Here is a 20574-nt window from a genome sequence, read left to right as displayed (position 1 = left end):
AAATAGAAATTACAAAACAACAATGAATGTGATAATTCTACTGAACATTCAGTTCAGTTCAGTCGCTCAGTCGTGTCCAACTCTTTGTGACTCCATGAATCGCAGCACACCAGGCCTCCCTGTCCATCACCAGCTCCCAGAGTTCACTCAAACTCATGTGCATCGAGTTGATGATGCCATCCAGCCATCTCATCCTCTGTGGTCCCCTTCTCCTCCTGCCCCCAATCCCTCCCAGCATCAGAGTCTTTTCCAATGAGTCAACTCTTCGCATGAGGTGGCCAAAGCACTGGAGTTTCAGCTTTAGCATCATTCCTTCCAAAGAAATCCCAAGGTTGATCTCCTTCAGAATGGACTGGTTGGATCTCCTTGCAGTCCAAGGGACTCTCAAGAGTCCTCTCCAACACCACAGTTCAAAAGCATCAATTCTTTGGCGCTCAGCCTTCTTCACAGTCCAACTCTCACATCCATACATGACCACTGGAAAAACCATAGCCTTGACTAGACGGACCTTAGTCGGCAAAGTAATGTCTCTGCTTTTGAATGTGCTACCTAGGTTGGTCATAACTTTTCTTCCAAGGAGTAAGCATCTTTTAATTTCATGGCTGCAGTCACCATCTGCAGTGATTTTGGAGCCCCAAAAAATAAAGTCTGACACTGTTTCCATTGTTTCCCCATCTATTTCCCATGAAGTGATGGGACCGGATGCCATGATCTTCGTTTTCTGAATGTTGAGCTTTAAGCCAACTTTTTCACTCTCCTTTTTCACTTTCATCAAGAGGCTTTTTAGCTTCTCTTCACTTTCTGCCATCAGGGTGGTGTCATCTGCATATCTGAGGTTACTGATATTTCTCCTGGCAATCTTGATTCCAGTTTGTGTTTCTTCCAGCCCAGCATTTCTCATGATGTACTCTGCATAGAAGTTAAATAAGCAGGGTGACAATATACAGCTTTGACGTACTCCTTTTCCTATTTGGAACCAGTCTGTTGTTCCATGTCCAGTTCTAACTGTTGCTTCCTGACCTGCATACAGATTTCTCAAGAGGCAGATGAGGTGGTCTGGTATTCCCATCCCTTTCAGAATTTTCCAGTTTATTGTGATCCACGCAGTCACTGTTCTAGGTGTAGATGGATGATAGATATTACATATGTACAGATATATGCATACATGTATATGTATACATCATATGTTATATATTTATATTTTATTTCTTGTTGCAATAACCTGAGAAAGGAGAGAATTTTTTATCTTCTTTTTAGATATGAGGAAACTGAGGCCAAGGAAGGTGAAGGTCACATTCTTAGAAAGTACTGGAGACCAGCTTAGAACCTAGGGTATCTGAACCAGAGTCTTCATAGCCACCACTGTGCTGATCTTATATGGGAAATTCCAGATGAGCAGAGTGAACAAATAAATACTAATGCAGGACATTCATGTGTGACACTTTTAATGTTGCATATTATATGGACACTTAGGATAGTACAAAGCAAAGGTTTTTAACTGATGAAATAGTCTTGCATGTTACCATTCTTTATGCTTCATGGTGTTTTTTTCTTTAATTCTTCTTCACACTTGCTCCAGATTCCTCCTCTTCTGCTCAGTGAATAGCTCCTGCTCTTCTTCCCATCACAAAGTTTCAGCTTTAGCCCTTCCTCAATATCTAGAGCCCAGATCCACTGTCCTCAGGGATTTGAGAAACTCCAGATGAATCACAAAGAACTTCCAAGTTCTCCAAATCCTACTTTTAGAAAGAGTGGAATCAGGTCTTGTGAGCGCAGCAGAAGTTGTGAGGTGTGAAATGAAGGTGCAGTGGAGGTGAGCACAGATATGAACAAGGCACTGTACAATCCTGCCCACTATGGAGCAAATGTTAATGATCCAAACTAGTATTGTAAAAAAATTTTAGTGTTTACATTTCAAGTTTGTAGGATAGCCATATTTAATGTTATTCAACTTTGTCATACCATACATAGAAGCGATTTATCATATATTAAGAAGTGATAGAAGAGAACATAGTTGCAACACACAGAAACTCAGGCCCAGCAAATTCCTAAATCAGTATTTCATGCCCCGTGGGACCTTCTGGGCAGAAGACAATAGATAATTTGCCTTGATTGAGTAACACTAGAGGATTCTAGGTCTGGGCTCCATTTTCTTGTTTTGCCTGTTGGATAGGTAGATATTGCCTGTGGTATGATATTTTCCCATTTGTTATCCAACAGCTTAGCAAGGCTTGGAGTAGCCTGTGAAAACGTGTTATGCAGAGAACAATAATACTGATTGATATTACTAAACTGCTCTGTGTTATGGAAAGTATAACTAAAATGTCAGGTACCATTGGGTATATATTGAAGAAAGAATGATAATTTTTAATATATACCTGACCAGTCATCCATTCTGATGTTTTGCACTATTAACATGTATAATATCATATAAGAAACGAATCACCAGTCTAGGTTCAATGCAAGATACAAGATGCTTGGGGCTGGTGCACTGGGATGACCCAGAGGGATAGTATGGGGAGAGAAGTGGGAGGGGAATTCAGGAATGGGGACACGTGTACACCCGTGGCGGATTCATGTTGATGTATGGCAAAACCAATACAATATTGTAAAGTAATTAGCCTCCAATTAAAATAAATAAATTTAAATTTAAAAAAATAAATAATAAAATATCTTTATCTTTCAAGAAATTATGTATAACAAGCAATATTTATTGCAAGAAACTAATTGAATGGGAGATAAGCTTTTTGTGAAGATCCTTGGAGCAATTAATATAATAGATTATGTTCTTAGCTTCCTTATTAAAGCAGGTACCAGAGTGATAGCATAAGAGAAAAATGGGTATGATTTTTCATTCTTTCCTTCAATGTTTAAAATCAAAGGGTTTGGTTTATTTTCTTTAACTTGGCAAGAATAAGTTTTTCTTAAGAGATGTTTATCTCTAAATGCCTTATGGCATTCATCTGTTGACTGTTTCTATAGGTCTCCTTATAACACAAATATTTTACACCCTAAAGAGAGTATTGTGGGCTATCAACTTTTGAGAGGTTCTTATTTATGCCTCTTCTGTAAGCTAGACTTGTAAGTTTCCACAGTGTTTTACCTAGACCACCCCTCCTTATAGTGAATTCAACTCTATGAATATTAATATCCTACTTTGATTTATGTTTTCTTGGAAAAGACCTGAATCATGAAATGAGTGCCTCTTTATAAAAACAAAATAAACAAACCAACACAAAGCCAGAAAATTGTTCCAGTTCTATTTCATTTAGAGTTGATCACTAGTTAGATGTTTCCCTCATTATATGATCTCCTTCTCGGAAGTGTATCGTTGTTTAATCACTAAGTTGTATCCAACTGTGCAGCCCCATGGACTGCAGCCCACCAGGCTCCTCTGTGCATGGGATTTCCCAGGCAACAATACTGGAGTGGGTTGCCATTCTCTTCTCCAGCGGACCTTCCCCACCCAGGAAATGAACACATGTCTCCTGCAATGCAGGCGATTCCTTACCACTAAGGCACCAGGGGCAACCCTGAAGTATGTTAAGGTCCATGAATGCTGACCCCTAGGAAGAGATGCTACTTAGAGCATCAAGATTGCCGGGAGAAATATCAATAACCTCAGATATGCAGATGACACCACCCTTATGGCAGAAAGCAAAGAGAAACTGAACAGACTCTTGATGAAAGTGAAAGAGGAGAGTGAAAAAGTTGGCTTAAAGCTCAACATTCAGAAAATGAAGATCATGGCATCCGGTCCCATCACTTCATGGCAAATAGATGGAAACAGTGGCTGACTTTATTTTGGGGGGCTCCCAAATCACTGCAGATGGGGATTGCAGCCATGAAAAGACACTTGCTCCTTGGAAGAAAAGCTATGACAACCTAGACAGCATATTAACAAGCAGAGACGTTACTTTGCTCACAGAGGCCCATCTAGACAAAGCTTTGGTTTTTCCAGTAGCCATGTATGGATGTGAGAGTTGGGCTATAAAGAAAACTGAGCCCTGAAGAACTGATGCTTTTGAACTGTGGTGTTGAAGAAGACTCTTGATAGTCCCTTGGACAGCAAGAAGATCGTGGGGATTCTCCAGGCAAGAATACTGGAGTGGGTTGCCATGCCCTCCTCCAGGGGATCTTCCCAACCCAGGGATTGAACACAGGTCTCTTGCATTGCAGGCGGATTCTTTACCATCTGAGCCACCAGGGAAGCCATCTAGGGACTAGCTATTCAGATTTAGGGACCATAGTTTTGGAGGTAAATATATCAGAACAGAGATTATCCCAAAAAGGAAAAAAGGAGTTTAAAAGGAAAAAAACAAGAGGACTAGACTAGAACCCTGGAGAATGCCAATATTGAAGAGAAGGATACAGAGAAGTTACCTTGTGTATGATGATGCATTATTAATTATAAGTTACTATTTTACTATGTATATGAAGTATTATCAGTGTCAAAGATATGATAAGAAACGGTGCTGCTGCCCTATGAAGACATAATGGTGGAGAACAGGAAATTGAGTGTTAAAAATGGAAGGCAAGATAGTTTGACTGGAACACATAGGCTTCATTGGAGCACAATATAGAATATAAGGTTATAAAGATACGGAAGAAGGAAATGATTGAGGGAAGTAATTGAGGGAGAACTATGAGATATATCCCTGGTGGCTCAGAGGTTAAAGCGTCTGCCTGGAATTCAGGAGACCCGGGTTCAATCCCTGGGTCAGGGAAGATTCCCCTGGAAAAGGAAATGGCAGCCCACTCCAGTACTCTTGCCTGGAGAATCCCATGGAGGGAGGAGTCTGGTAGACTACAGTCCATGGGGTCGGGAAGAGCTGGACACAACTGAGCGACTTCACTTTCACTTTCTATGAGATATAGACTAGGGAGTCTGGATCTGTTTCACCAAAGAAATATCTTCTTGGTGCTTGAGCAAAGGTGTAATATTCATAAAATAGCATTTGATTGTTATTATTCTGACATCTTCCTGTATAAAGAATCACAGTAGTACGTAACTAAAAGTCGCGGAGAATCCAAAAGAAGCATGCTGGAGTAAATTGCATAAAACTATATTGAAGTGAAACATCATATATGCACACAGGGTGGAATATCCCCACCTGTACATGTGCTTATCCACAGTAACGGACTATATGATTACTAATGTTCCGCCCTACTGCTCTTCTGTGCATAGGAAGCAGAGGGTGCCACATGACTCAGAGTCTAGTCAGGCAAACTAAAAACAGACCTTATCTCAAACAGAGGGAATTAAATACAAGTTAATTGCACTGTTGATGGAAGGGCTGAAAAACCAAACAGGAAATGCAAGGCAACTTAAGAGATTCCCCACAGCAGGAAGCAGCTTCTTTCTCTTGGACTGGCTGGATGCAGACAGGAGGTAGTAGTCTTAGCAGAATCCAGAAGTTGGGTAGCCTGGCAGGAGCTAAACCCTTAGCAGGGACTACCTGGAAGAAGCTGGGAGCTCTGAGAAAGGGACCCTCCCTGGGCAACCTGGAACTATAAGGAGTTGCATCGCGAAAACACGGTCAGAAGACAGAGACAGAGACAGATTTGGGAGAAAGAGAGAGAAATACCCATACCCTAGGATTGCTTTGTCCTGTCTTTCATGCCCCCACTAGTGTCTCCCACTTGCTGAACAAGCTGGAAGCATTTTAGCAAGAAGGGTGGGGAAATATTTGGGAGCAAACATAATGACTGGCCCAGAAGGTCTTTCCTGGCAGGATTCTATAGTAATTCATAGAGGTTTTAAGTCTCACAAATATTTTAGATTTAAGAAACATGCTAATAATAATTTCGATTCAATTTGGTATATTCATGAAACAGCATTTTCCCTAAACTAGGTTAAAATCATGATTTTTTTCAAGAGAAAGTGCTTCTACATTTTAACAGTGAAATGTATAGGCTTTCCCTTGATTGCTGAGTAACTATTAATTTCCATCATTTAAGAAATAAAAAAATTACTACTCTTGCTCAGTCATCAGACTCAAATTAATAGTTTTGTTTAGTTTTGATTACACAGGACTATAAGCAGCAAATCCCAAAATCCTGTTAATATTTAATACTGAAGATGTCTGACTATACAATGCTATCTGATAATATTTCATTTATTTTACATGCTTTTTTTAAACACTAATCCATGGATTCATGATGGAAGCTTTGAAGACTATTTGGGTTTAAACTTGTGATTCCTTTGTATAAAATTATTTGAGAAATCCATTAATATTTTACCATGTTTTTACATGAATAATAAGTGATTTTTATTTTAATACTATCAGGAAAACTTGATTTAATTTTTTTTTTCCTTTAAGAATGTGCACTCTTGTTAGGACATGTTACTACTCTTGTAAGGACATGTTAGTTACAACTTTTTGCAATTATCTTCAAACTCCTTTTTATATAACTGGAATATAAATATAATAAAGAATACAAATAAGTTATACGTGGACTTCAATGTATCTCACAAGACACAAAAGGAATAAATTTCACAGCAAATGAAACAGCTATCAATTTGCCAAGTTACTTAAGTGTCAGTTGGTCAGTCATGTCTGACTTCTTGTGACCCAATGGACTCCTCTGTAACCACCAGACTCCTCTGTCCATGAAATTCTCCAGGCAAGATTACTGGAGTGGGTTACCATTTCCTAGTCCAAGGAATCTTCCCAACCCAGGGATCGAACCACATCTCTTCTGTTTCCAACATTGGCACGAGGGATTTTTACCACTACCACCACCTGGGAAGCTCCATCAATTTGCCAAGTGCATAATAACATTTTGGCACTTGATACCCCCAAATGGTGGTATAAATGATGAGTAGCATATGCTGATCATGATCTTTGCCATACTTAATGAGCTTTTTCTAGCTGTTCAGTTCAGTTCATTCGCTCAGTCATGTCCGATTCTTTGTGACCCCATAAACCTCAGCACGCCAGGCCTCCCTGTCCATCACCAACTCCCGGAATTCACCCAAACCCATGTCCATTGAGTCGGTACCATCTCATCCTCTGTCGTCCCCTTTACCTCCTGCCCTCAATCTTTCCTAGCATCCAGGTCTTTTCTAATGAGTCAGCTCTTCGCATCAGGTGGCCAAAGTATTGGAGTTTTAGCTTCAGCATCAGCCCTTCCAATGAACACCCAGGACTGATCTCCTTTAGGATGGACTGGTTGGATCTCCTTGCAGTCCAAGGGGCTCTCAAGAGTCCTCTCCAGCACCACAGTCCAAAAGCATCAATTCTTTGGCGCTCAGCTTTCTTTATAGTCCAACTCTTACATCCATACACAGCTACTGGAAAAACTGAAGCTTTGACTAGACGGACCTTTGTTGACAAAGTGATGTCTCTGCTTTTCAATATGCTGTCTAGGTTGATCATAACTGTCCTTCCATGGAGTAAGCATCTGTTAATTTCATGGCTTCAATCACAATCTGCAGTGATTTTGGAGCCCCCAAAAATAAAGTCAGCCTGTTTCCTCTGAAACTGTTTCCACTGTTTCCCCATCTATTTGCCATGAAGTGATGGGACTGGATGCCATGATCTCAGTTTTCTGAAACGTTGAGCTTTAAGCCAACTTTTTCACTCTCCTCTTTCACTTTCATCAGGAGGTTTTTTAGTTCCTCTTCACTTTCTGCCATAAGGGTGATGTCATCTGCATGTCTGAGGTTATTGATATTTCTCCCACCAATCTTGATTCCAGCTTGTGCTTCTTCCAGCCCAGCATTTCTCATGATGTACTCTGCATAGAAGTTAAATAAGCAGGGTGACAATATATAGACTTGATGTACTCCTTTTCCTATTTGGAACCAGTCTGTTGTTCCATGTCCAGTTCTAACTGTTGCTTCCTGACCTGCATACAGGTTTCTCAAGAGGCAGGTCAGGTGGTCTGGTATTCCCATCTCTTTCAGAATTTTCCAGAGTTTGTGGTGATCCACACAGTCAAAGGCTTTGGCTTTCAATAAAGGAGAAATAGATGTTTTTCTGGAATTCTCTTGCTTTTTCCATGATCCAGCAGATGTTGGCAATTTGATTTCTGGTTCCTCTGCCTTTTCTAAAACCAGCTTGAACATCTGGAAGTTCACAGTTCACATATTGCTGAAGCCTGGCTTGGAGAATTTTGACCATTACTTTGCTAGTGTGTGAGATGAGTGCAATTGTGTGGTAGTTTGAGCATTCTTTGACATTGCCTTTCTTTAGGATTGGAATGAAAACTGACCTTTTCCAGTCCTGTGGCCGCTGCTGTGTTTTCCAAATTTGCTGGCAGCAGCACTTTCACAGCATCATCTTTAAGGATCTGAAATAGCTCAACTGGAATTCCATCACCTCCACTAGCTTTGTTCGTAGTGATGCTTCCTAAGGCCCACTTGACTTCACATTCCAGGATGTCTGGCTCTAGATGAGTGATCACACCATCGTGATTATCTTGGTCTTGAAGATCTCTTTTGTACAGTTATTCTGTGTATTCTTGCCACCTCTTCTTAATATCTTCTGCTTCTGTTAGGTCTATACCATTTCTATCCTTTATTTAGCCCATCTTTGCATGAAATATTCCCTTGGTATCTCTAATTTTCTTGAAGAGATCTCTAGTCTTTCCCATTCTATTGTTTTCCTCTATTTCTTTGCATTGATCTCTGAGGAAGGCTTTCTTCTTTCTCTTCTTGCTATTCTTTGGAACTCTGCATTCAAATGGGTATAACATTCCTTTTCTCCTTTGCTTTTGGCTTCTCTTCTTTTCTCAGCTGTCCTCAGACAGCTATTTTGCCTTTTTGCATTTCTTTTTCTTTGGATAATCTTGATCCCTGTCTCCTGTACAATGTCATGAACCTCCATCCATAGTTCATCAGGCACTCTGTCTGTCAGATCTAGTCCCTTAAATCTATTCTCACTTCCACTATATAGTCATAAGGGATTTGATTTAGGTCATACCTGAATGGTCTAGTGGTTTTCCCCACTTTCTTCAATTTAAGTCTGAATTTGGCAATAAGCAGTTCATGATATGAGCCACAGTCAGCTCTTGGTCTTGTTTTTGCTGACTATATAGAGCTTCTCCATCTTTCAGTTCCCTTATTGTATCTCCCGTATAAGTTCTTTGAAGGACTAGTATAGCTACTGATTACACCAAGAGTGGCCCCTAATTCAAGGACAACCATCCATAGACAAAATGATGGCCCATGACATAACCTGATAGTAAGAGCTATACCTGGTAAAGTAATTATAAGTTGGTAAGGATACCAGGGGTAAAGTAATTGGTGATTAGCAAAACTAATGAAACTGGTTCCTTTCTAGTCTGCAGGCTGGAGAATAAAGAGAATTGGCTGCTTATAAACCCAATTCAATTCTTGAGGCCCCAGTGGTCCCTGAAAATGACAAGGCACTTTTGGAGCTGCCTCAGCTTTTCATTGACCTCTATCCAAATACAGGCATTGCCACAATGGTTGTTACTGTCCAAACTGTTTTTCATTATATTATTCTGAATAAGGCCAGTCTTTAATCCAAACCAAACAATTATCTGTAGCAAAGAACACAAATATTAATAAATTAAAGAAGAAATAAGTTTATAAACAATAAGTTAATGAACACTAGTCATGGACCCAAGGATCTGAAAGTATATGATTGCCAGAATGAACCCAGGGCATACTAGCAGTGAACTGCTTTATAAATGGGAGTAACGTGGCAATCCATGGATACTTCAGTAAATTTTCTTGAAGAAAAAAAAAAAAAAAGAACACTAGTTTGCAGGGGTTTGTAAGGATACTCTGGGTGGGAAAGGCCATCCTGAGAACAGAGTCAAAGTGTGTGACTTTTCTGCATTCCAGAATATAGTGATGAATGTTTCCCTCTGAAGTCTCAAATAAGAAACTGCATCTGAAGGTGGTAAATATGGCCAACAGACCCAGAGACAAGGAAACTGCGTTCATGAAAAACACTGTGTTAGGAGGAATTTGTTGGAAGAGCATTGAACCTTCCTATGGTAACAGTGTAGGCTGTGATGCATCACACCGACCTCCCTGTAGGACTCCGAGCACTTATTTTCCTGGTGCTAGAACTGTTGACAGCTGAGACGCTCAGCTAAATTTCTGTCCAAAAACTTCTCTTCAGTGGAGTAGAGCCTCCCTGCCTGAAATCATATCTCATGGTGGTGTAGCCCACAAGCCCACATCCATTGAGTGACCTGTGATGGGGAGAGGGGGTGGGAGGAGCGCGTGAAGGTCCAGGTACTCTGCTTTAAAACTAGTCAACTCTGAATGGTCACCCCACTCACAGCAGACCTTTGTTGAAAATGCATCCCTGTGCAATTCGTTTCTCAGCACAGTCGTATTTCCTTCACTACACAATCCTATTTCCTCCTATTTCCACACAAGAATTAATTTTGAGCACACTCTCCAATAAGTTTCTACATATGGATCTCCATCTAACAGTGTGTTCTCGAAATAACACAACCGAAGACACAATGTAATAAAAGATCTCTGTTAAGAATTTAGAGACACATGGTTTGCATGTAAATGAGGACTCAGGTAATGACTGATATACCGATTTAAAGATTAAAATGAATGGATAAGCAAAGAGAGTATGTATTGTAAAAAATCAAAAAGGCAGACTAGCAGAAGATGGAGCAAAAGAGACTTATTCAGTAGCTCAGTCATGTCCAACTCTTTGGGACCCCATGGACTGCAGCACACCAGGCTTCCCTGTCCTTCACCATCTCCTGGAACTTGCTCAAACTCATGTCCATTGAATCAGTGACACCATCCAACCATCTCAATCTTTAGTTCAGTTCAATTCAGTCGCTCAGTCGTGTCCAACTCTTTGTGACCCCATGAATTGCAGCACGCCAGGCCTCCCTGTCCATCACCAACTCCTAGAGTTCCTCAAACACGTCTGTCGAGTCAGTGATGCCATCCAGCCATCTCATCCTCTGTCCTCCCCTTCTCTTCCTGCCCCCAATCCCTCCCAGCATCAGAGTCTTTTCCAATGAGTCAACCCTTCACATGAGGTAGCCAAAGTATTGGAGTTTCAGCTTTAGCATCAGTCCTTCCAAAGAACACCCAGGACTGATCTCCTTCAGAATGGACTGGTTGGATCTCCTTGCTGTCCAAGGGACTCTCAAGAGTCTGCTCCAACACCACAGTGATAATAATTCAGTAAGGGTTGTTCACAACTGGACTGAATTTAGGGGTGATGTAGGAGGTGAGGGTGGGCTGCTTATAAAATAAATCCCTAAGATCTTCCCATCCCTCCTACCATGTGAGAACACAAGAAATGATAATCTATAAACCAGGAAGTGGATTCTCACTAGTCACTGAATCTATTGGCACCTTGGTCTTGTACTTCCCAGCCTTGAGAACCATGAAAAATGAAATAAATTTCTGTTGTTTATAAGTCACCTAGTCAATGATATTCTAACACCTGGACAGATCAAGATACAGTGGTAAACAAGAAATATAACACCTCTCCTCTCCTAGGGGTTACATTTTATGGAAAGAAGACTAAGATCAGCAGAATTTGGCCAAGAGGGGAATTAATACAAATTTTCATAGTTCGTTTTGTGAGAATTTCAGTGACTCTTTCTTCTGTGAGGTTGTGTCACTCCTGACAATGGAATGGCTGATAAGTGTTTTGGATCCTCATCAATTTCATATGTGCCTTAGAGAAATACTCAAAGGATATTTTAAGTGATAAAAAATGACTGATGAGAGCATTGTTTATTTCATTTCTTAATCTATCACTTCAGTTCAGTTGCTCAGTTGTATCCAACTCTTTGAGACCCCATGGACTGCAGCACGCCAGGCCTTCTTGTCCATCATCAACTCCAAGTTTACTCAAACTCATGTCCATTGAGTCAGTGATGCCATCCAACCATCTCATCCTCTTTATCTATCAGTTCAGTTCAGCTCACTTGCTCAGTCGTGTCCGACTCTTTGCGACCCCATGAATCGCAGCACACCATGCTTCCCTGTCCATCACCAACTCCCGGAGTTCACTCAGACTCACATCCATCGAGTCAGTGATGCCATCCAGCCATCTCATCCTCTGTCGTCCCCTTTCCTCCTGCCCCCAATCCCTCCCAGCATCAGAGTGTTTTCCAATGAGAATCTATACTTGTCATCAAATTTGAGAATTAAGAGTGGTAATCCACAGACTCTTTTTTTTTTTTTTATAACCAGTTCTCAAACTCTGAGAGCTTACACAGTTTTGCTTTGAAGGTAATGATTCTAAGACCCTCTCAAAAAAAAAAAAAATGTGCTCACCTAACCAAATTTTTGAGCCACTGTTTAGCTTATAGTTAAGTTGAACAATGAATCCATTCTCCTCTTCTAAGATTCTTCCCTAGTCTTGATATCCTGTCTCTCCTTTTCTGGAGTAAAATAAAAATCTAAAATTAGAAAAATCTACTTATATCATTTCCTAATCAGTATGCATCTGGATAGCTGACTAACTTTTCAAAATTACTTCTCATTTTATTACAGATGATCTCACCTGAAACCACTGAATTTTGGTATTTTTAGTTTTAACGTTTGTATCAGTCAGGGTTCTAAGAAGATTCAGATAGCCCACTTGAACTGGTTAAGTGATGAGACTTAAATAGAAGAAAAACTTGCAGGCATGGGCAGCTTTAGGCAAACCAATAGTGGAAGGTGCAGCAATTCAGAGTCAGTAAAATGGGGAGATGGTACCAACCGCTATGCAAAGTAATATGAAAAGGAACATCAAATATGAACAGTAGCCTACACAGAGATGTAATAGAAAGGAGGCTGGAGGAGTAATCTCCCACAGATGCATTTCATTGGTCAAATCTATTGGAAGACAGAAGGCAAGGGTGGCCGGTAAAACTCTTGGAGCCAAGAGGAGGGTAGAAAAGAGTGGAGCGTTTCACTATGAATAATGCATCTTTAGGATGTGCAACGGTGTGGACTGTGGACTTACACTTTTGATATTTTACCCACTCTAGAGTTGGCCAATCCATCAAGTTTGCTTGAGGCACCAAGGCCTCAAAGACTCTGTTGTGGCTTGATCTCTTAAAACATGACTTTCACTTTATAAGAAAGCCAGTTTTTACCATTGAAGCAGATAGACCTTTTCTAAATAATTTAAAAATTACTGAGGATGTTCAAAATGTTTTACCTGTTCTCTTGATGTCAGTTTTTGTTGTGCAGAATAACCAAACTTTCATGTAAAACATCTATTGGTATCACCACTTGAATAAGAACACTGAACTGAAAGGGACTATTTTTTATACTCCACTTAACTTTTGCATTGTTATTTTTCCTAAGTATTGCTATCATATATAGTAATGTGTGTGTGTATTATATATACATTATACATATTTAAAAGATTAAAGTCAAGTGTTAGACTCATGTCAGATAGAATATATAAACTGTTTCAGACTTATGAACAACTTATGAATGACAAAAAAGTTGACTAAAAAGATGCACAACTTGAGAGTTGCAAGTTAAGTTTTATTTGGGGCAAAATGAGGACTCCAGCCAAGAAGACAGCACCTCAGATAGCTCTGAGAGACTGCTCCAAAGAGGTACTGGAGAAAGGTCAATATATAAGTTTTTGGTGAAGAGGGAGTTCAGGGCAATCAAGTGCTTACTTTACAAGAGGTTTTCTGCTAGTCACCAGAGAGAAGCTGATGTTATCATGAAGGGATTTAGTGCTTTCCTAGGTATGTAGTTCAGTTGTTCAGTCATGTCCAACTCATGTGACCCCATGGACTGCAGCACACCAGGCTTCCCTGTCCTTTGCTGTCTCCCAGAGTTTGCTCATACTCATGTCCATTGAGTTGTCCAACCATCTTATTCTCTGTCACCTCCTTCTCCTCCTGCTCTCAGTCTTTCCCAGCGTCAGGGTCTTTTTCAATGAGTGTTCCTCACATCAGGTGGCCAAAGTATTTCTAGGTAGAAGAGATGCAAAGATTGAGATCATGATGGGTTCCTGAAAATATCTAAGTATCTTAAAGACCTGTTCCACCAGATTGCCTAGAGCACAGAGTGCCTCACCTTACCCTGAACTCCCTCAGGGGGTGTTGAAGGTCAACAGCTACAGCAGCACATGGTTCAGTCTCTGCAAAGGCAGATGGCAAATACCCTTGGCAAACACAGATTTGTAGTTAACATAAATTTATGAGCAGATAGTTAGAGATTTGGCTTCTTGAGCTTGTGTCCTCGGGCTCAATGTGGTAGTGGGTAATGGTAGAGAAAATATGTGGAAAATCAAGACCTATTTCAGATTTCTTTTCCTACGATCTTTTAAACAGTTGTAACAAACTTATCAACATAGTACCCATTTTAAAATGTACCACTCTTCAAGATTGCTCAAGAGGACAAGTCACTGCTTCTTCCTATGTTTTGTTTAGAATGGAAGGGCCCAGAGTTTTAAATATCACCTCATGTTCTCCTTATGATCATCAAGAAAATGTCTTTCATCTCTGTACAGGTGATATCAGGGAGCTTTGAGCAAAACAATCAGAATAAAATAATGCACCAAAGGTCTAGTTGCCTTGTCTCTTTCCAAGTGGGGGACATGTTTGTGAATTGTTCACATAGAACATTTCAGCTGATATTAGAAAGAAGAGTAAGAACATCCAACTTTAGAAAGGAGGGAATTTTGAAGATACATAAGAATGATCATTAAAGCACCTCAAAACTCAGTTAAACAAAGCAAATCAAAGGATGAGGCCAGAGACAGTAAGTACAAAACCAGAGTCTGGAAGGGCTGGCTAATGAGCTTTCAGATTAAGTTCCAATCAAAAGATTAGAGAATAGCTGTCTTCAGAGCCTGGCAATTATCATGTTTAAAGCTGTGACAAAGACAATGACATTAACATATCTGAGGGAAGAAAGTGTTAACAGAAAATTCTCAGTGGGGGGCAGCATGCGGAAAATGAGGAGGGGACCAAGAACAAGGCCTGTAAATCCCGACCAAGGACCAAGAAAGAGGTGCCCTCACCAGATTCTAGTCATCTCCTCGGCTTGTGCTCTCCTCACGAGGGGGAAGAATATATTTCAAGCACTCTTAGCTGAAGAACCCTTCATTAAGAAAATCTAATTCCCATTTGTTTGTACTTAATATTCACCAAGCAATCTTGACTGTAGGTTGCATTTCCATCTGTTTGCCTCAGGGAGGAAATGTGAGATCAAACACCACTTCATGAATGTTTAGAGTAAGTGGCACCTTGAAGCCGGGTGCTTCAGTTAAGGACATTGTGTACAGGCTGCTGAACCGCATGCCTGGGTCCCAAGCTGGACTCTGCCACTTGCTACCTGTGGGATCTCAGGCAACTTGCTCAACCTTTATGTGTCTTGTTTCCTGGTATTAAGGAGAATACATGATATAACTCATAAGTGGAATCCAATTTTTTTATAAAGATACAAATGAACTTATTTTACAACACAGAAACAGACTTTCATAATCTAATAGGAAATGGGGTGGGGAGGGATAAATTGGGAATTTGGGAATACACACACACACTACGATATACAAGATAGATAACCAACAAGTACCTACAGTGTAGCCCAGGGAACTCAACCCAATCTTCTGTGATGACCTATATGAGAAAAAAAAAAAAAAATCTAAAAAAGAATGAATATATTTATATGTACAACTGAATCGCTTTGCTATACACCTGAAACTAACACAACATTGCAAATCAACTATACATCCAATAAAATTTTTAAAAATGATTGAATCTATGTATCTTTTAGGGCTTCCCAGGTGGTGCTAGTTAAAAAAGAACCCACTTGCCAATGCAGGAGACTTAAGAGACATGGGTTTGATCCCTGAGTCAGGAAGATCCCCCGGAGGAGGGCATGGTAGCCCACTCCAGTAGTTTTGCTTGGAGAATCCCATGGACAGAGGAGTGTGGCAGCCTACAGTCCATAGGGTCGCAAAGAGCCAGTCATGACCAAAGCGTCTTAGTACATGTACCTTTTAGGATTGCTGTGAGAATTGATATGAGATTTATTTATTTATTTATTTATTTTTTGATATGAGATTTAAAAGAAACAAAATTTAGAGCAGTGCTTTTTGTCATATTTGTCAATTTTTGTGAATTCAGTTGGCTTGAGTCAATTGCCCAAGGCTTCATTATTTGAGGGCACTGGAAAGGCTTTCTATGTAGATACACAGACTAAGAACCTGTGCCTATCTCATGATGGAATTCTTGGAAATCACCTCTGGACAATACTGCCTTTCAATTGGGGATGAGACTGGGGGAGGAGGGATGGTGCAGGATGGGGTGGGAGTTATTTACCTATTTGTAGGTAAATTCCTACAGCTTTATAACCAAAAGAAAACACTGCTCCATAATATTCAGTTTTGGGGAAGTCAGGTAATTTCATCTGGCTCTGTGGCAGCTTTCCAGCCTCTTTCCTTGCCTTTTCCCCCGACTCTTGACCTTCATCCAGGTGGAAAAAGATCCAGACTCAAATGGAATAGAGCTGAAAGTCCTGAGAGAAAGTACACTGTGCACACAGAAGGTTTTATTGCTCAAACTGCTTTGCCCACGGACTCAGGCTCTAAGGCCAAAGTCCAGCTTTTGAGGAAGTCTGCTCTCAGAGGCGTGTCTATCACCTCGTCTAACCTGCCCAGAGGCGGGAGAGAGTCCCTAAGGGCTGTCAACCCTGAGGTGGGAGCTGCTGCTGCTGCTAAGTCGCTTCAGGCCTGTCGACTCTGTGCAACCTCATATTCGGCAGCCCACCAGGCTCCCCCGTCCCTGGGATTCTCCAGGCAAGAACACTGGAGTGGGTTGCCATTTCCTTCTCCAATGCATGAAAGTGAAAAGTGAAAGTGAAGTCACTCAGTTGTGTCTGACTCCACGACCCCATATACTGCAGCCCACCAGGCTCCTCCATCCATGGGATTTTCCAGGCAAGAGTATTGGAGTGGGTCACCATTGAGCAGGAAGCCAAAACCTAGGGCAGAATGTCGAATTCTGGTTCAGAAAGTAAAAGTGGTGCTGGCTAGGATTGAGGGTTAGATTTCTGGTCAATATAGCAAGAGGCACCCAATTTGAGCAGGACCAAGAAACAGAGGCTGAGAGTTACTCCTAGTACAAGGTCGCCCAGTACCAGAGTTGTGACAAGATACTCTGCTGTGTTGTGCTGAGTCCAAACAAATGCATTCAACAACTTTGAAAAAGATCAAGGCACTGTGTCCACAAATGTACCTCCGCATCCACAAGTCTTCTAAATGAGCCCCTCTAAACTGGAGCCATCTATCTTCTCTCTCCAAATTTTCTACTAGAAGTTGCAGATCTACCAATAAAAATTTTATTTAGGATGCTGTCAAGCATAACTTCTTCCACAACTCTCTGTTTATCCCCCTGAATCCTGACTTTGGAGAAGACCATCACTTTTCTTGAAAAAGTCTCCAACCAAATCACTTTGTATCCAGACTGAACTCTCCATTGCAATTCCCAGGGAATGATCTTGCTCTCTGAACATCAGCCGTCTGCTTATTCCTCCCTCTCTATATTTCTGCAGTTGTTGTATACTCACCTGAAACACCATACCAGTCAGGGACCTGGCAGGAGACAGATGGTACACTCATAGGGTTAACTGAAAAGAGTTAATGTAAGGACAACTAGCAGATGTGGGCAGAGTAAAAAGACCCAACAAGGGATACTGTTAGAGATTAGTTAGCAAGAAGCCTACTGGTACAAGGCCTGAAGCTGCAAGAGGACAAGGAGAGTACCAGATCCTAGAGAGAGCCTCAGCCAAGGCAAACAGCTATAAGACAGCATCCGTGGCCACAGGAAATGTAGCCTAGCAACTTCCAAACCTACTAGGTTCTAGAGATGCTCAGTGTGCTAGATAGCAGGGAGAATGAATAGCCCATCTTCTCTCTTCTATTCTCTGATCTTTTGTAGAACCTCTTACTAATATTTGTCAAATTCAACTAGACACCATAGGCAAGGATGACTTTAGTGATCCAGTCCACGGAGGCTGGCTTCTCCTGAAGCATGAAGTAGGGATGGTAGAGAATCTCGAAAGTAAGAGAATAATTCACATAAACATATTCCTTTAATGTTCTTTTAAACTATTTATAGAGTCTTAGGAATCCCTTTCAGTGGGGGGTTGGCTATATAGGTATTCTTTTAAAATTTTCTGTATTTTTCATAGATTACAAATACTGTGTATATTACTAATCAAAAGGAAAATGAAAGGAAAATATCCTTACCATGATTATAAAAGCAATAAATACTCAAGTAGAAAAATCTAAAAATATAGAATAGTATTTATAGATAAGAAAATAAGAGTAACCCATAATTATGTTACCCAAAGCTAACTACTATTAACATACTATTGGTAGAATTGTGGGTTCTACTTTTCATATTTAACAAGATATCATCAACATTCCCCTATGTCACCAAATAGCATCTGAAAACATTATTTTTTTAGTGGCTGCATAGATTGCCATCTTTTGGATTCACCAAGATGTGTGTACCTATTCCATTAATGTTAACATTTAGATTATGTGTAATTTTTCACTGTTATACATAATATCGAAATGACTAACCTCATATGTCAATCTGATTATTTTCATAGAAGAAAGTCTTCAGGGTAGAATTGCTGACTATTGCACTTCATAAACATTTCAAAACACTTTATGCATATTGCCAAATTATACTCTACCAGAAGTATATAGGAGTGCCCATCTCCCTAGGCCCTCAACTCCTGAAAGAGTCAGTCTCACATTTAACTTTGCTTGAACAGTCAGGTAGAATAATGGTAATGAACTATACTATAGCAGAGATGGCAATAATATGGCAATTATTATTATTATTATTATTCAATAATTATATTGAATATTCATCAATATAATTAATGTTTATTCAATAATATGGCAGCAAGTCAGAGGAAGAATTGCTGATTTCAGAAGAGAGAGTAGAGAGAAGGTTCTGAGCACATAAGATTTCATTTCTCATTTCTGGGACCAGGCAAATCTTCTAGCACAAAGAAAGTGCTCATTAAGGTCCTTGAATGAAGGAATCCAATATTCCCAGCTTGCACGCTGCTTGTTGAGGATGATCCAAATGGAGAGAAAAGAAAAGCAAAAATCCACCGTGGCTTGTGCTGCAAGCAAAACCATCTCTCCTAGGGCTGTGAGCATTGAATGAACTTAAGCCACTCTTGGGCAGCAGTGCTGATTGTAGATATTTGCCCAGGACCATTCTTGAACCACCACACCCTGCTTTTATTTCCCTTGATCTCCAACCTCTCCTTCTTCAGTTCTTGTTGTCTGCATTTGAACCTCCACTCTATTACCATCATCAGTTCAGACAGCCCCACTGGGCTTGTGTTACAATTAAACACTCAGAGTGGCTAGCCAAAACTACCTGAGCTTGGATTCTAGCTCTATCACTAACTAGTTGTGGGACCTCAGACCAGTTATTTAAATTCCTTGGGCTTCAATTTCCTTATTCAGATGAATAAGTGTGAATATGTACATGGGGCTGCTTAGTAGCGCAAAACAACACAAATTTATTTTCTTTCAGTCTGAAGGTCAGAAGTCTGAAATGGTATTCACATGGGTAAGATCAAGGTATTGGCAGGGCTTCATTCCTTCTGGAGATGCTAGGGGAAATCCCTTGCCAGCCGTTTGCAGCTTCTGGAGGCTTCCCACATTCCTTGGCTCACAACTTCCATCTTCACATCCCCTTCTCTGACTCTGAGAGTCCTGCCTCCCTCTCATAAGGACACTCTGATTTTATTGGACCTACTCAGATAATCCATCATAATCTTCCCATTTCAAGACCCTTGACTTAATCCCATCTGCAAAGTCTGTTTTGCCACAGAAGGTAACATATTCACAGGTTCTAGGGATTATGGCATGAGCATCTTTGTGAAGCCGCTCAGTCGTGTCCGACTCTTTGCAACTTGTGGACTATCTTACTAACCATTTCCCCTTCTCCTTTCCTATTCCTTGTGCTGGAGACTTTCTTGGTTTTTTCATTTTACCTAAATCCTTCTCTTTCTTCTTTTCTGGGGAGAAATTTCACAAAAGTGAAGGACCTGATATGGGGGAATTCATAAGTTCTGTCTTAAATGTATTAAGTTTGAAGTGTTACAGGGCAAATGGATACAAATGTTTACTAGGCAACTGAGAAATTGGCTCAGGGGAGGTTTGGGAGATGGAAATAGGTTTTGGAATCACATGTATGGTTGAATTCACAGAATTTGATGTAACTCATGAAAGAAGCTACATCAAGAAGAAGAGAGAGAGACTGAAGATGGATCCTGAAGATAATCCACATTTCAAGGGAAGGAGGAAAGAAAGGATTCCCCAAGGAATCTATGAAGAAATGAATAGAGAAGTAAGAAAAGTTCATGAAGAGGGAGGTGCTTCTAAGCCTACTGTAGGAGAGGATTCCAATAAGGAGAAGTGTGCTAACAAGATCTAACAGAGACCAGAAAGGTGAGGACTGAACTTGGCAAGTAAGTTAGTAGTGGCCTACTTAAGTAGAGTATCAGGTAAGCAGTAACTATATAAATCAGATTTTAGTTGTCATACATGTTTGTTGCACATTTCAATGAATCGCAGAGTGAATAGTTGGTGAAAAATG

General features: G+C 40.4%; 1 non-coding gene across 1 annotated transcript; it reads left to right on the top strand.

Moving 5' to 3' along the window:
* The first annotated feature begins 4655 nt into the window (after positions 1–4655).
* Positions 4656–4728, top strand: TRNAS-GGA (transfer RNA serine (anticodon GGA)). Its single transcript has one exon. It is a non-coding gene; the product is annotated as a tRNA-Ser (tRNA).
* The last annotated feature ends 15846 nt before the right edge of the window (positions 4729–20574 follow it).

Source organism: Budorcas taxicolor, chromosome 2 (assembly GCF_023091745.1).
Source record: "Budorcas taxicolor isolate Tak-1 chromosome 2, Takin1.1, whole genome shotgun sequence".
NCBI lineage: Eukaryota > Metazoa > Chordata > Mammalia > Artiodactyla > Bovidae > Budorcas > Budorcas taxicolor.
The sequence above is the reverse complement of the archived record's forward strand: the minus strand, read 5'-3'. Positions and strand labels throughout refer to the sequence as shown.